Source organism: Myotis brandtii, unplaced genomic scaffold (genome assembly GCF_000412655.1).
Source record: "Myotis brandtii unplaced genomic scaffold, ASM41265v1 scaffold1053, whole genome shotgun sequence".
NCBI classification, from domain to species: Eukaryota; Metazoa; Chordata; class Mammalia; order Chiroptera; family Vespertilionidae; genus Myotis; species Myotis brandtii.
In genome coordinates, this window is record NW_005353549.1 from 599632 (window position 1) to 615547 (window position 15916).

General features: G+C 39.6%; 1 long non-coding RNA gene across 1 annotated transcript in view; it reads left to right on the forward strand.

Moving 5' to 3' along the window:
• LOC102239129 overlaps positions 1 to 13080 on the forward strand; it is a 42673-nt gene extending 29593 nt beyond the window's left edge. The window contains exons 5-6 of the long non-coding RNA XR_313025.2: positions 1655 to 1709; positions 12818 to 13080. This is a non-coding gene — a long non-coding RNA (uncharacterized LOC102239129). The remainder of the gene's footprint in view (positions 1 to 1654; positions 1710 to 12817) is intronic.
• Positions 13081 to 15916: the final 2836 nt, after the last annotated feature.

A 15916-nucleotide genomic window follows, 5' to 3' on the forward strand; every position in this document is an offset into this window, starting at 1 on the left:
GTACATTATATGTCTAGGACTCTGTTCAAACATTTCATCAAAAATTTCAAATTTACTGGCAAACAAAAGCTCATAATTTTCTCATGCATTAGTATCTTTGCAATTTCTGTTGCATCTAAACTACTTCAACCTTAATTTAGTTTATTTGTTTTCTTATTTTCCCTTGAAACACCGAGCTAAAAGTTTTTTCTACCTTTTTATTACTCTTTTTTAAAACATGTTGTGGTTGATCTTTTCTATTGAATCTTTGTTTTCTTCTATTAATTGATTGATGCATTTAACTTTACATTTTTCTTTTTAATTTATCTTTTATTGTTATACTTTAAAACTTTTAAAATTGTATGCTTATTGGTTTTTATACTTTTCTCTTTTGTAATATGAGAACTTTAAAACTCTAGATTTTTCTGTAGATACTGTTCTTATTATATAAGTTATCTTTCAGCTGTAAAATCTCATTTCAGTTTAATTAATTTTATATATTTCCATCATTATTTCTTCTGAGACCCATGAGTTATTTAATAGTGATTTTTAAAAATCTCTAAATGTATGATGTTTTAAAATTTTTATCTTTTTTATTGACTTAATAGAATTGTGATCAGAATATATGATTAGAATGCTAACAATTCTTTAAATTTTTCAATTTTTGTAAATGTGTCAGGTTTCTTTGAGAAAATGTGAATTTTCTGCTTGTTGAGTGTAGTTAGATCAAGATGGTTAATAATGTCGGCATTTCCCACTACTCCAGGAAAACCAGGGTTATTAGATATCCTACATGAAGGGAAAATAGGTTGAATGGAGGTAGAAGGTGGCTCACAGCAAAAGACCAATCAAGTATTTTTGTTGTTGTTGTTTGTTTTTTAAAGTTTTAGTTTTATTTTTATTGATTTCAGAGAGGAAGGAGAGGGCGAGAAAGACAGAAACATCAATAATGAGAGAGAATCATTGATCAACTGCCTCCTGCACACCCCGCACTGGGGATCGAGCCCACAACCAGGGCATTTGCCCTGATGGGGAATCGAACCGTGACCTTCTGGTTCATAGGCTGATGGTCAACCACTGAGCAACATCGGCTGGGCTGTTGTTGTTATTGTTGTTTTAAATACAGTAAAATAGAGTTTCTAGTATTTTATTTTAAAAAATAAAATAGGCTTCAGGTTGAGTTATTTGCTTTCAGATAAGACTACAAATATGTACAGTACAAATGTAAGTTATAATGCAAGACATAGACTTTAATAATATAACAATAATAGCTTCCTATTGTACACCATATTCTATTATTTTAGGAATTCCTAGAGATTATTTTACTAATTTCTCTTAACAAATAAATGAGGTCAAAATTATTATTCCTTTTACAGATGACACTTACTTAGTATGAATCTAGCAACTTGTACAACTTAACTCAGCTAGTCATGGATAAAGAACTAGAATTGCCTCTGGTCCAACCTCGGGGCCCTGCTCCAAACCATTACCCACTTCTGCCAAGTGCTTGCTAGGCTCTGTGGGTAACACAAAAGAGAGGTGAGATTTGTTCTTACCGTCAGTGACCTTGTAATCTCATTAGGAACACATGTCTCATGTGCTAAGATAATTAGAAAATGGTACCAGTTAGTGAAATAATAAAATTCTAACATGAAATTTATATGGTGCAATGCAGGTCTTAAGAGATTGTCAGAGAGAAGAGGCCATTATTACCTGCAGTTGTTAGAAAGGTGAGTTTCAGGAAAGGTGAGATTTGATATGGAACTATAAATACTGATAGGATCATATAAGTGGAGGAAATACATTTATTTGGACTGTTCAACTGAATAAAGCATTGGTTTATATATTTTATATAACTGTAGCAGGTAGATTGAAAATGTGGCAGGATTTGATTTAGTAGAGAAAAGAGGAGAGGGTCATCTTGGTTAAGGGTGCAATGAATAGTAATAGCGATGGAGTCTGTGGAGGGGAAATAGGAGTGGAGGGGGTGATGAGAGCTGTGGGAGGCACATTTGAATGGGTTAGGTGGTGTTAAGGCTTTGATTTGGACTTGGTCTGATGGAAAATGGAGAACCATTGTGATTTTCTTTTGTTCATAGGGAAATGATACAGACAGTAATCTCCCTCACTTCTGAATTCTAGTGGATTGGAAATAATATCTAGGAGAAAAAAAAACATGTTCTACTATCTCCCATCTCTAATACATTCCATTGTTTCCTAGTCCTCAAAGATTGGAAGATTTCATTTTGCTTTGATTTTAAGCTCTTTTGTTGGCCTTTAAGTCCATGTCCTCTGTTGTCTTTCCTCCTTGAAAGTGGAAAATCAATTGCAATATTTTTCAATATAGTCATAGTTTTATTTTTAATCTGTTCTTAATGGCATTATTGGAAACTATAGTTTTATTTATCATAGTAATAGAAATCTGATCGCTCTTATCACCTGACCTAATTTTTCCTTTTTGAGGAAGGGTTGAATAATACATATACCACATATTACTTTAATGAAAACAACAACAACATGTCAAACTGACTCGGCTTCCTGTGGGTTGATTCAGTTGACTGAATTTTATACATTTCAGGAAACCAGTTATTTTGGTGAGATGCAAATGCAGCCTGAATTTTGGTCTCAGAACTGCTGAGATCAGGAAAGACTTCTGAAAGCTGGGAGGCCTAGTCAAGCATCTGCTTCCAGCTGTTGAACTTATGAGGATCTGGTCCAGATAAAACTATGTGCTACTGTGTTGAGAGTAATTCTGACACACATTAAGATGACAAAATAATAGGTGATTTTATGATTCCTGGTATTAACCAGAGTTAATTACGGGCTTCTGATTGGTCAGCATTGAACAGGCCATGCCAAAGTGAACTGACATAAAAGGCATTTTCCCAACTCCTGACTTCTTTTTTTAAAAAAAATATTATATTGATTTTTACAGAGAGGAAGGGAGAGGGATAGAGAGCCAGAAACATCGATGAGAGAGAAACACTGATCAGCTGCCTCCTGCACACCTCCCACTGGGGATGTGCCCACAACCAAGGTACATGCCCTTGACCGGAATTGAACCTGGGACCCTTCAGTCTGCAGGCCGACGCTCTGTCCACTGAGCCAAACCGGTTATGGCGAACTCCTGACTTCTTAACATCGATGTGAACCTCAGGAACAGAGTCCATATAAAGGCTGGTTTGCATTCAGTAGGAATTGATAAGCACATGTATATTTCAGTTGGTTCTTTTGCCCTGGAGAAATTCTGTCTTCCTAAATGTTGATGAGCTTTTAGAAGTAAACAACAACAAAAATGCAAATTCTCAAATTGGAAAATAGCATGTATAAAAGTGCTATTATCAGGTGTTAAGTAGAGTGATATTAAAATTTATATTTTCTGTCCAGATTCTGCACCCGATGTCATCTGCAGGGGCCAGACTGAAATAAAACAAACTTGAACACCTTCCCACAATGCAATAGCAAAGGAGGGTCACTAACATTTTTTTCTTTAAATGCTGATATTAAGCTTTTCTTGACTCCCACAATGCAATAGCAAAGGAGAGTCACTAACATTTTTTTTCTTTAAATGCTGATATTAAGCTTTTCTTGACATTGAACCTCATATTGCTGGGTATTTTAAGTTGTTTATCTGGAATCTGACACACTTTAACCTACATAATTCTGGTGATAATTGCTGAATTTCCAAATTAAAAGGAAAACTGGCACAATACTAGATAATATCAGAGTTTGTTATTTGTGAAGTGCCAATTTTCTGTAATTAAGGGAAATTGCTAATTATCACTGGAACTGTTCATTAATATTTAATATTAAAGATAAAAATCAATAGGAATGCTTTTTTAGTGGCTGAAATTTTTGAAAGACACCTGCTGTCATCCCTTTGATGAATCCAACTCTTTGCATCTTAACAAACAACGGGGCAGTTGTGAGGAAAGTGGAAGTAGCAGAAGCTGTGATGGAAAGTTTAAAATGAAAGACTTAATACATCACTGAACTAGTACTTCCAGCGTTCAAGTGCAAATTGGGAGATTCCCATAGTTAATCACTTAATACCAGTGCCTTTTATGTAAGGTCAAAGTGGCCCTGGTTCGCTAAATAAATGGCAGAGTCCTCTGCATTTATTTAGTGTCATGAAAAGAGGCATTTATTTATGTGCTTTGTCTACAGCAATACTAATTATCACTATTATATCCCATAATTTTAGGAATATGATAAGATATGAGCAACAACATTTAAAATGAGCTAGCATTTTCAAAGTTTAGAGAATGCTTATCACAGGCTGCTTTTAAGTCTTATTTCTAAGCATGGTCTTTGACCCAGAATAAAAGTAAGAACAAATGTAAGTGATGTTTGAAAGCCCTGAAATCTAATAATTTTCTTTCCTTTTCAATAAAGAGTTTAAAATATGTGCTCATTAACATAGGAAAATGTCAGAAAAATTATAAACATATTTTTGCTAATGGGTGTAAAACAAAGTCATTATGAGATAGTGAATTATTCATTTATTCAAAAAAATATTTTCCTGAGCCTTTACCCTGAGAAAGATATTTGGACAATTGTAGGAGACTACTGGGTTGTTGGCCTAGAGATGCTTTGGAAGGAAAGGAAACAAAGTTAGAAAAGAAAGCTGGTGATTCAGAGTCAGGATGAAGCTGAGATGAACTTGTCTACAGGGGATTGACGAAGAAGACTGAGTGATTAAAGCAATGCCCATGGACGCAGGGTCAGGAAGAAGCTGAAATAGTCAGGGAACCAGGAAGGATAATTAACTGAGAAAGTGGAAAAGATGTTCTTGGCTGAATCAAGCCATGGACATCATTCAATTCAATTTAGTACAGAATTGATTGAGTTCTTACTAGGTGTTGAATACAGTCCCCCCATAATTTTGAAAACTTAAGAAAGAAAAATTAGTGAATGCACATGATTTTACCGGTGATGTCAAATATTCTCTCTTCTTTATATTGGATAATGGTACTGATGATTAAAAGTCATAGCTAGTGGACATTAGTGTTTGCAATTTAGGTCTTCAAGAGCATGAGGAGATGTTGTAGTGAGAAGGGATCTTAGATATAATGCAATCTAACCTGTTACCTCATGATGAAATCCCAAAGGCATTTACTTTAGGGGACACAATCCTTAAAAGGATCCCATTGGATTATTGAAGGAAAGGCGGTTGGCAGTGACTCTGTCATTCTAGCCTGGAAGCTGCTGTCTGGAGAAACAGCCCTCAGGACCTTCCTTATCTGATAGAGTTTCCAGCACCGTTGTCCTAGCTGGATCAAGGATCAAGTTCTAGTTCGACAATATCTTTTCTAATACCTGACACTCAGAAATTAATGAAATTTGCAGGTGTGTCTGATCAGAAAGAGTCCAGTGAATGTTGCTTAGCTTATTTCACTTGAACTCAAACTTTTCAGGACTTATGAGGATGTCTAGCTCAAAAAAAAACCCCATACGGGTCACTCTATTAGTCAAACAGAGTTCTTAGCTTAAGCAGCAGAAACGTATTGTGGCTGATGTATGAAAAAAATTATTAAAAAGATATTGGGTAGCTTACAAAATCTCCATCAGGGCCAGAGAACTAGGCTCAGAGGGTTTTAAAAATATATATTTTATTGATTTCAGAGAGAAGGAGAAGGAGAGAGAGAGATAGAAACATCAATGAGGAGAGAGAATCATTGATTGGCAGCCTCCTGCACGCCCCACCCTGGGGACCTAGCTCACTGCATGTGGCCTGACTGGGAATTGGACCCTGACCTCCTGGTTCATAGGTTGCTGCTTAACCACTGAGCGACACTGGCCGGGTGAGGCTCAGAGTTTATGCACTCAGGAATGGAGCCTGAAGTCATGTTTCAGGGTGGTGCCTAGTAGAGAGACCACTGCCCCTGGCACTGGGCCCTAGAGCTTTACCTGGCACACCACAGACCTTGAAGCCTGGAGCTGCCCCTAGAATCACAGCCACCACTGCCTGGATGCTGCAGAATGGCTGGCTAATGCTTCCTATTGAAGCTCTAGGTGTGGCCCGGACTCGTGTACCTGGCATGGTTGCGAGAATGGCCCACTGTGCTATGTAAGGGGCGGCTTCTCTAAACCTACGCAGAAGGTTCCGAAGCTGAGCAGCCAAGTCTAACAACATGGCCTTCTGGGCCCCCTGACCAAGACTCCCTCCAAATCTTTTCTAAGGTATCTTGTGGTAGGTAAGGAATTCAATGTTTTCATTTCTAAGTAATACTTTTTCTTGCAAGGTTACATCCAGACTGCCTGCAGAAGTATGAATATCAGGAACGCCGTTTTTTAAAATAAATAGGTGATCATGACCACACAGTATTTAAGACCGACTAGGGTTCGCCTTCTTGGGTAACCAGCGGGCATCTTTGTTTCGAGTGCTCAGACACCCCTGGCATTCGCCAAGGAGAATGTGGAAGTGTCGTGGGTTGCACAGCATTACACTGCAGGACTTCATTTGAGAGATGAGAGTCAGGAACGTCTCCTCACCACCCCCCGGCCCTGCATGCTTAGACCCACGGAACAAAATAGATTGGTAGGCAATGTGGGAGACGCTGAATCACGCAGCTTCTTCCCAGCACCATCACAGGTCGGTAACGCTGGCCCTAGATAATAATCATAATACGGAATTCACTGCATCCCGGGGGCCTTCCATGCACTCACTTATGCAGTCTTCACAGCAGCCCAAGGAGGAAAGACTGCTTTCATCCTGTTTTGCATATGAGGACATTGCAGCAGAGAGAGGAAGTTACCCACCCGGCTTCCATCTCTTGTACGTGGCCAGGGCCAGGTTGGGAGCCAGGCTGTCTCATCCACTCCCTGTTAGAAAAACAAACACAGCGACCCTCCCAGGGCCCTCTGTGGTGGGCCAGGAGTACCATCCCTGCAGTAAGCGTGCCTCTGCTCTGGTGGTTGGCACTTCTCAGCTGAAAGGAGAAGCCATTTTACTGCCGCCGGCACAGCAAATTATGCTTAGCTGTTTGTTTTTGTTGTTGTTTTCTTTTTCTCAGTCCAATCCCAAATGCAGGGAGCACTGTGACTACCTGGTGTGAAAAATATTCTCAGCATTGCAGCTGAATCAATTCTCATGGAGCTCTGATGCCTTTTGTGACTTGGTTTAGATTCGTTTAGTGTACCACGCATAAACTGCTGAAATCTTTCACATACAACCATCCTATTGCCTATTAATTAGAACGGTCTTTTAATTGTACCAGCGCTTCAGAATTAAGTCAATATAGTTACGGGGTAGAATTCCCTGGGGGGAGGGGGGATTTATTTATAGGAAGCAAGTGATGATAAAAACAACAGAAGCAGCAAACAATAAAACTCCCCATAACATCTACACCCCCCCCCCACATCATCCTAAATCATTTGAGGATAAACTCCATTTTCTAGCTGCAGATTAAAATGGATTCCATGCTAAGCTTCCTTCCACATCCCTCCAAGAGCTGTGAAGTCCTGGAAGTTTTCTCTCTGTGTCTTTAGCCCCCTCTTTAAAAAACTTATATCTTCTTCCCCTGCAGGAGGTAGCCAGTACCCTCCTCCTCCACTTTTCAGTCAAACCCGAAAAAGATCACACATCCGTCTTTTCCATCTGATGGGTTGTTTCTATTTTTTATTTCACTGACTAACCATTACCTCATCCACACATTTGCATTTGAGGTCATCTCAGCTCTCAGTGTCTAAAGGGATGTCAGCTAGTGACAAAGGCTGGGGAATTTTGAGGCAAGGCAGGACGGACTGAAATCATTTCTCGGTCGGGAAGGGTGGCTTGATTTTACATTTTGGGTCACGTTGCAATTGGCCAGTGGGAAGGTTCAGAACCTTTCTCCTTTACCTTCCAGGGGACAAAGAGACAGTCGGCAGAGACAGACAAAGACTTGGGCCTGGGTTGCTGGTGGATCTGGGGCCTTGGTTCCCTGTGCCCTCGCTGGCCTCCCCCAGGCCCATGCCCTTCACAGGGTCCATCTTCATGTCCTTGCCTGAGTCTGTCTCCTCATTTGCCACTGCTCCCCCGCCTCAGCTATCCCTCTGATTCTTCCTCCCTTTCACCAAAAATAGCTCGAAGTACATATGCTGACTGCCGTCAAAGGTTATTTTGGTTAATGGTAGGAAGTTCCAGACACATAATTCATTAGTGGATGCATACACATACCCAATGCTGCTTATCTACAGACATCCTCATACCACAATCTCTGGCCTATATTTCAAGTCCCGTTAGCTCCTTACTCCCTGGAGTTCTGAGTCAGGCTTTTTGTAGTTCGCAGAACCTAGATTTGTGAGTCACCGTGTAGAATAAATAGCATTCCCACTGCTACCACGAGTCTTGGAGTCAGGGCCCATGGTCTTGGCTGTTGATGCCGTCGCTTTCTGACGATAAATGTTTTATGGAGTTCACGTTCCTCTGAGGCCTCAGTTTCCTCCTTTCTAACATGAGAGGGTTGGATGTGTTCCCAGTTTTTTTAACATTTATTTGTAATTAGCGGCATGTCTTTTGATCTTTTATTCCCGATGAGAGCGTTTAAAGAACTTAAATCTTATCTTACAACCTCAAAGAAGACATTTTGGTTTATTATGCTTCCGGATGAAGCTCACGCTAAATGGGAAGAGAGGAAAGAGCAAATGATGCACAGCTTGGATCACATGACCCATCTCATGGTTCCAGCTAGAGAGAAAGCGAGCAGAGCAAAGCGGCGAAGGAAGAAAGGTCTGCCGGCTCTCGCTGTGCTCGCATCCCCTGCAGCACATGGATAAAGCCCCGGGGACATCATTAATTCGCCTCACTGTAGTCCTCCAGCCTCAGTGGCCAGCCTTGAAGAGACGGGGCCCTGTCCTACTGCCAGTGCCCGGAGTGGCCTGGAAGAAACGGAAAGGGAAGTTGATACTGAAGGAACAAAGGAAGCTGGCTGTCTGTGGCAGACGGTTCCAGCACCGCTGGGTGACCACAGGGACAGGGTGTGGTCCAGGGTGAGGTAGGACGCCATGGAAAAGCCACTGTTTCTCTGATTCTCTGAGAGTCAACAAAGTACGACACATAGTCTATCACGACGTTTCGTTGTTGGCTTTGTTTAACCTGGTCTCTCTTGCCTCCTCTTTTCCCATATCTTGACCCCAGGTTTGAAGGGTCAATTTGTTAAATGCACCTTCCTTTTCACCTCTTCATTTGTTTTCTCATGTCTCTCTTTTCTTTTCTTCTAGCTATTAAGGTGTCTGTCATGCGTCCACGCCCACCAGCCCAGGCTCAGTTCATAGAATGCCAATTTTACCCACTACCTTGGAGATGGGGCCAGGTTTCCTTAAAAAAAGAAAAGAACCCCTTTACTGCCTGTTTGTATCCCTAAGTCTTAAGTAATTTCAAAACCTGTTGTTTGATGAAAGGTTGAAAGGTCATTTCTAATGAGCCACACACAAGGAAGAAACCGATTTTTCCCAAGTGAACCTCCTGGCAACCCATGAGCTCTGTGGGAAGAGGCAGAAGTCTTCTCTCTGTGTTGACGGAGGTACCACGTCTGCAGACTCGCATCCCAGAAAAGACTTTGTGCATAAATAGACTGTGTGTTAATAAAATAATATTTATGATTCAGCCTTTCCCCCCTTTTAAGTATCAAGCTGCATCCTGGAGGAACAAAAATAAAAGAAGTTGATGCCTACAATGTAACTATTACGGGGAAATTTGCTCCACTGTTATTTGGATGTAATTGGCACTGAGCACCACAATGCTCTTGTAATTGGGTCTGTACTTGTTCACTTCAAGGGTCCCATGCTATTTCTACTTGAGCCCATTTTTTTGATACCGTTCAGCTCAGCAGTGCCAGCTAACTCTTGTTATGCAGTTGAAAAACTGTGGCCATTAAAAATAGGATACGGTGTGATTTTGTTTTGCAGCGCTGCATGGAAAATCAGCTGCTGTTCATAACAGCTCTGTGGTTGGTTGATTTAAAGCAGGGGGGTGACTTGGAATTGACAAGCAGACAGTTTGTGAAAAGGGATATTGTATCTTTAAGGCTTTCTGACTGATTGTGTTTAACTGCGCCACGCAGCAGGCAGTAATTAGGCTGTAGCTTCACTGAGAGGCTTAAAGCACCAGCTCTGGTTCTCCGTCCTACAGAATTTTTTTTTAAGCTAAATCTGTTTTGGGGGGTTGGTGGGGTGGCGCATTTGAACACATGATAATTGTTTGAAACTGTGAGTGTGTGAGTGAGAAAATGAAGGGCTGACCCGAGAGGCTTCCTGTTCAGTGTCTCTGGGGACCACCCTGTGGCCCCAGGCCCTTGGGACACCAGGCGGTCGCCCTGGGAAGCAGTGAGAATCATGATAGAGGCACAGGATGTGACTGCTGGAGAAGGTCAAGGTGCTGTTGAAGCGAAAGGAAAGGCAGCTCTTCTAATGTGACATGGTTTCTTCTGGCCCATTTCACAATATTAATGAGGCCAGTTGAAGTATGCTTCTAAGATTGAAAAACAGAACGCCTAATAATTTTTATTTAGGGGAAAGAGAAATGTTCCTTTATTGAAGCTCTTAAGTAGAAAAGAGAATATGGTATAGAAGTCAATCAAATAAGTCATTAACTTAAGGAGTCATTGCCATCCACCCCTCTCCACTACCTCCACCCACCCCTTAAAATGCCCCACTGCTGTTTTGGGAAGTGGCGAACATTGCCAATTTGTTATTACTTGATAAAGACTGAGTTTCAAGTTCTCCAGGCATTTGTTATTACAGAGGAGCAATCGAACAGATCTTATATTGACCTTATAATAAATGAATGTTCAATCACTGTTGGGTTGACCACAGTATTTGTCTTTCTTCATTATTAATCAGGCAATGGTGGCTGAATCCCAACTGTATGCAAGATGCTGGGTGTTGGGAGAGATGAAAATTGTTCTGGAATGCAATTGTGATTATTCCTGACACAATGTCCAAACTTTTCATCCTTTTGCTAATTAATTATATGAGTGAGTTATTCCATATAGATTTGGATACAACTCCATTCTTAAATTGCTATGTTTTTCTTTTTCCTAAGTAATTGCATTCCTAAGGTTTTTCTTAACTATAAATATCTTTACTTATCCATTCTACCACTTCTGTAGATTACAACTGTATATGGGTCATAGACATTTTTTGTTTTAAATAATAGCTCCTCATATTTGTGGATCACTTCAGGGTTTTTGACATGTTTTACATCACATTATAATGTCATTTGAGGCTCCGTCCACCATCCTCAGGGTTGCTGGGTAGGTGATATCATCACTTTTAGATGCGCAGGAGCTGGGCAGTGCAAGGGGCTGAAATTAGGAATCAGATTTGTTGGACTCTGCTCTTCTCACATAACACGATCATATATTCAATCCCAGAATGACACATCTTCTAATTCAAGAGTAGTGGAAACATTCAGGTATAACTTTATGATGTTATAACATGGATAAAAAGTCAAAGGTAGGCAAACAGAAGGGGATTCTCAATGTAAAAATTTGCTGCTACCAGTCTTAAGCCAATCTTCGTCTTTTCTCTATAAAGTTTCAAACATTCAGAAGCATATTTTATCTTGGTCTTGAAGATACATTACTTCAATCTGTAGCCCAAGTTGCAATGATGTGTTTATCTTTCTCAACATGCTTTGTACTAAGGTCAGTGCTTCTTTGAAAGATTTGTTCTAAATAAATTATAAATGTGTATCAAAGTTGATTTCCTATTTTCATAAACTCATTCAAACTATATCACATGATTGCTTTGGAAGAAACAAAGATGAATTCCATTCTATATTCCAAATTTCAAATGTGTGTGTGTTTACTTCTATATAGATCTATGTCTAAATGTCAAGGTCAATATTTCTACAAATTTCTAAGGTTGGTTCATTTTGTAGTGTTGACAAATGCTCCCTGAAATTAGGATGTACAGAAGATCAAATATTAAATTGCAGTTCCCCCCCCCAAAGTGACAATGAGCCTAATTCACTGTCAGTTAATGCCAGGTGTTTCTCCCCCTAGTATTAAGTTCTTCAAAACAGTGGCTGTATAGGACACTATTCAGAGAGGCTTAGCGCTGAGGAGAAAATGATTACATTAACTCGAATGATATGAATAATTCATGACATCACATTTTGTAATCCTGGTGTTAAGCATAAAACCAGTGGTTTATTTTTCAGCAAAATGTTTTTGTATCATTTTAGATAGTGCATAATGCAAAACAATAACTGCATACATAATGCAGAAGGATGGTAGTGAATAGGGTCCTTAATAGTGCTTGCAGCATCATCTGGGGCGTGATCACAATAAACACATTTTGAACCAATGCCCATGGGTGCCCAGCGCTTGCTGGAATCTTCTGAGTCCAATAGAGTGGCTGCCTTTTAATTTGTTTTTGAATATTACATCTGACCTTTACGATGGATCTGAAAGTCAGTCCTTGTATATTGCTAAACCTACAAATGTTTTTGTCCGCTTTTCCATTCAGTTTACTAGGAGGGCGATTCTATTGGGCGTAAATAGCTAATTTTAAAAATGACGTTTGCTTTTCCAACATGGAGTTGGAAATACTAGGAAAACCCATAAAGTCTGAACTTACATTCGTCGATAAAGGACTTAAATATTCTGGGATAAAATGCCACTTATTTAGCAATTCAGCCAGGTACCTATTAGGAATGGCATTTATATCTCGGGACAAAATACATGATTCCTTGTTTTATTTGAATCGTCTCCCTATTTTGTAGAGAAAACATCTTTTCCTTATAATTATTAAAGGACATTGAAGGTGGCCTTGCAACTGTCAAGAAGCAGTTTCCGGGTCATACACAGTGTAGCAACACTCTAACACGAGTCTGCTTATTCTGATTCAGGCTGAAGTGATTGTGTACCTGGACCATCTGTGGTTGCCTTTCCCAGCACCTTCTGGTGGACAGCTCCAGGGCACTCTCTGAAAACCAGAATGGACTCCTGCTGATTCCACCCACATATTTGTCTTGAATGAAAGAATGGTGCATGCCAGTGGATTGCAAAGCTTTTCACCAAACATCTCCACATTGGAAGTCTCAAGAGTTTATGCCAAGCATTTGTATTACTTACAACCAATTACATATACCACTCATGTTTTACAACATGAACACATCTGCTGATAATGTTGTAACCTGTATTACTTCTTATTTGGACCAATACATTAGCAATTAATGGCTGGTCAGTAATCTTGAAACCCTGACCTATTTATAATAAATATTAATTATCATGCTTATAGAAAAGTGTGCTTTTAAACATTTCTTCACAAAAGGGTAATTTGGAAACAAGTTTGAATGCTTTGTTTCAATGTATTCATTTACTATGATACCAAGAATATTGTTTAAATTCCTATTTTTAAGGTTTTAAGCAGATCACCAAATGGGTAGATTATGATAATGTTGTTAGGGAAAAAAAATTAACAGATGTAGCATTTAGAAGTAAACTATAAAGTTTTGTTAAGAAAGTTTAATGGGGGGAAAAAAAAACTTGACCCAATTAAAAGGAGTGGAAATCAGAACGCTGCATTGGATTTGAAAATAGAAATGCTGAGATGCATGATACACAGTATCTGCTTTTCTTCTGTGAAGGAGATATAAATTACCCAGATCGAACTGAAAGCTGAATTCAGCTTCATAAAGGAACTGATAGTCTTCTGAGGAGTGCAAATCCCATGTAATTATCCAAAAGTCCAATACATTTAAAACTGTGCCACAGTTGGATGGTGACAATAGTTGGTATCCCTTTCCAACCCCCTTCTTATTTCTACAGTCCCCTATACAGTCACCAAGTTTTGATGACGATGTGATCACTTGATCACTGGCAACCTGCTCATCCTGCCTTTGTCCGATGCTATAGAACAGCTGCCTGATGAGCGGCCAAAGGTTTCAGGTCCCCTCTCCCCCATTTCTTCTCATCTGGTATATGGAAATGGAACCTTTTTTATTTTTGGTATAGCCTGTCAAAAACAAGTGAAGAACTGTGCTAGTATAACTCCAATTCAGAATACATAGATGGGTGAAAAAAGTTGCTAAAATAAAAAATCTATTTATCCAATAGCAAATGTTTCCATTATTTCCCTTTAATGTACAAACCTATTCTTCACAAGTTCCAGTGCCAACTTAGCCACTTATTGTCTGTGTGAATTTGGGAAAACTAGTGGGTAACTGAGAACCTCATTGGCCTGAAAAATGGGAATAGAGACATGATCTTGGGTTTCCTATGGAAAAATCAATGAAATCATGCACAGGAGAATATTGTGTAATACGTCAGAATGGAAATTATTTTTAGTTATTTAAAGAATACCTTTTGTCAGTTAGTAGGTTATTCAAATATACTTTATATTTTATTATTTTTAAAAAATATATTTTTATTGATTTCAGAGAGGAAGGGAGAGGGAGAGAGAGATAGAAACATCAATGATGAGAGAGAATCATTGATGGGCTGCCTCCTGCACGACCCCTACTGGGGTTTGAGCCCACAACCCAGACATATGCCCTTGACCAGAATTGAACCCTGGACCCTTAAGTTCTCTGGCCGATGCTCTATCCACTGAGCCAAACTGGCTAGGGCTAACGTATACTTTAAAAATTAAATTTATTCAAAAGGCAAAAATACCCACCCCAAAACATTAGGAGGTGCATCTATATCTTTAAATCTTTTAAGCAATTCAAATCAGTGATGTGGGCTTTCATGTGTGTCTTGCTTTCTCACACTTAAATGCATAACCTTGAAAGTAGTAAAATTTGCTGAAATGGCTATTTCCCTAGCTCCTCAGAACATATGTCAATAGAGAATTAGCTGTAGCAAAGAAAGATAGTTTTGTGGAAGCTTGTTCAATAATTAATCTGCTGAGTAACTGTATGAATATTTGATAAATATTTAGTCAACTATGTGCATCATGCAGCATTGGTTGCATACTAAAGAATTTGCAAAGGCAAAAACTGCCAGTCACAGGCATCAAAGACCTGGAGATTTTAAGCTCACAGACTGGAGATGTGCAAACTATTCCACATAATATCAATCCAGAAATATAAATTCATGACTATCCCCACGATGCTATTGTGGGAGGGTAATAGGAGACCATTACCTTGTTCTTCACTGTTCTTTTAAAGCATATTTGGCATAACATTTTAATTTAATAGGTGCTCACCTGCTCACCCGTGTGAGGTAAAATATTCTGATGCATACATGCAATGGAATTAATGGCCCTGTGTCCTCCTGAAATTCCCACTCTGGTGTTAGGACAGCATTGGTGGGTGATCCACTGCTATACGCTGAATGGAATCAGGACTTGCTGCAGCACCTGGGGACTGGGCATTTGAATTCAACTTAATAAACAGTTATTAATTGCCTAGGATGTTCAACGCTCTGTGCATAAAGAGGAGAGAATCTAACATGTGTGAATCTTCTGAGTGCAGAAAATGTAAAAAGTAAATCTGTGTAGCCAAAATAAATAAATAAAAAATAAGAAACTGCTCTCTGATTTCTGGAAATATATTTTGTAGTTAGAATTGGAAAGTTTCAATTTTCCTCTCTGGTTAATCACTCATAAATTGTGTTCTGATATGAATTCTTAGTGAAATCCTCACAAATTCTAAAAAATCCCTCAAGAGAGTTCATGATCTCCTTTTGTAGTGTACACAGGCCACCGCTCAGGTAGTGCCAGGTACTGGGCGTTCATGGGTCTGAGTAGTTAGAAAAAGAAGGTGCGAGTGGCTGCTCTTCTTGGCACCCCCTGCTGGCCAGAGTAGCACTAATGATGGCTCCAGAGAGGCCTCATCTTCTCTCTTCCAGCCCATATGAACCGTTGCCATGGCAGCCACAGCATTAAAAAGGAAGGGAGCCCAGGGGCTGCAGCTTGTGGAAGAAAGAGATGACCCCAAATGAGGCGCTGGAATGAAATGCCTCTAGTATTTGCTTCTAACAAAAGATGGATCTTGCAGGGA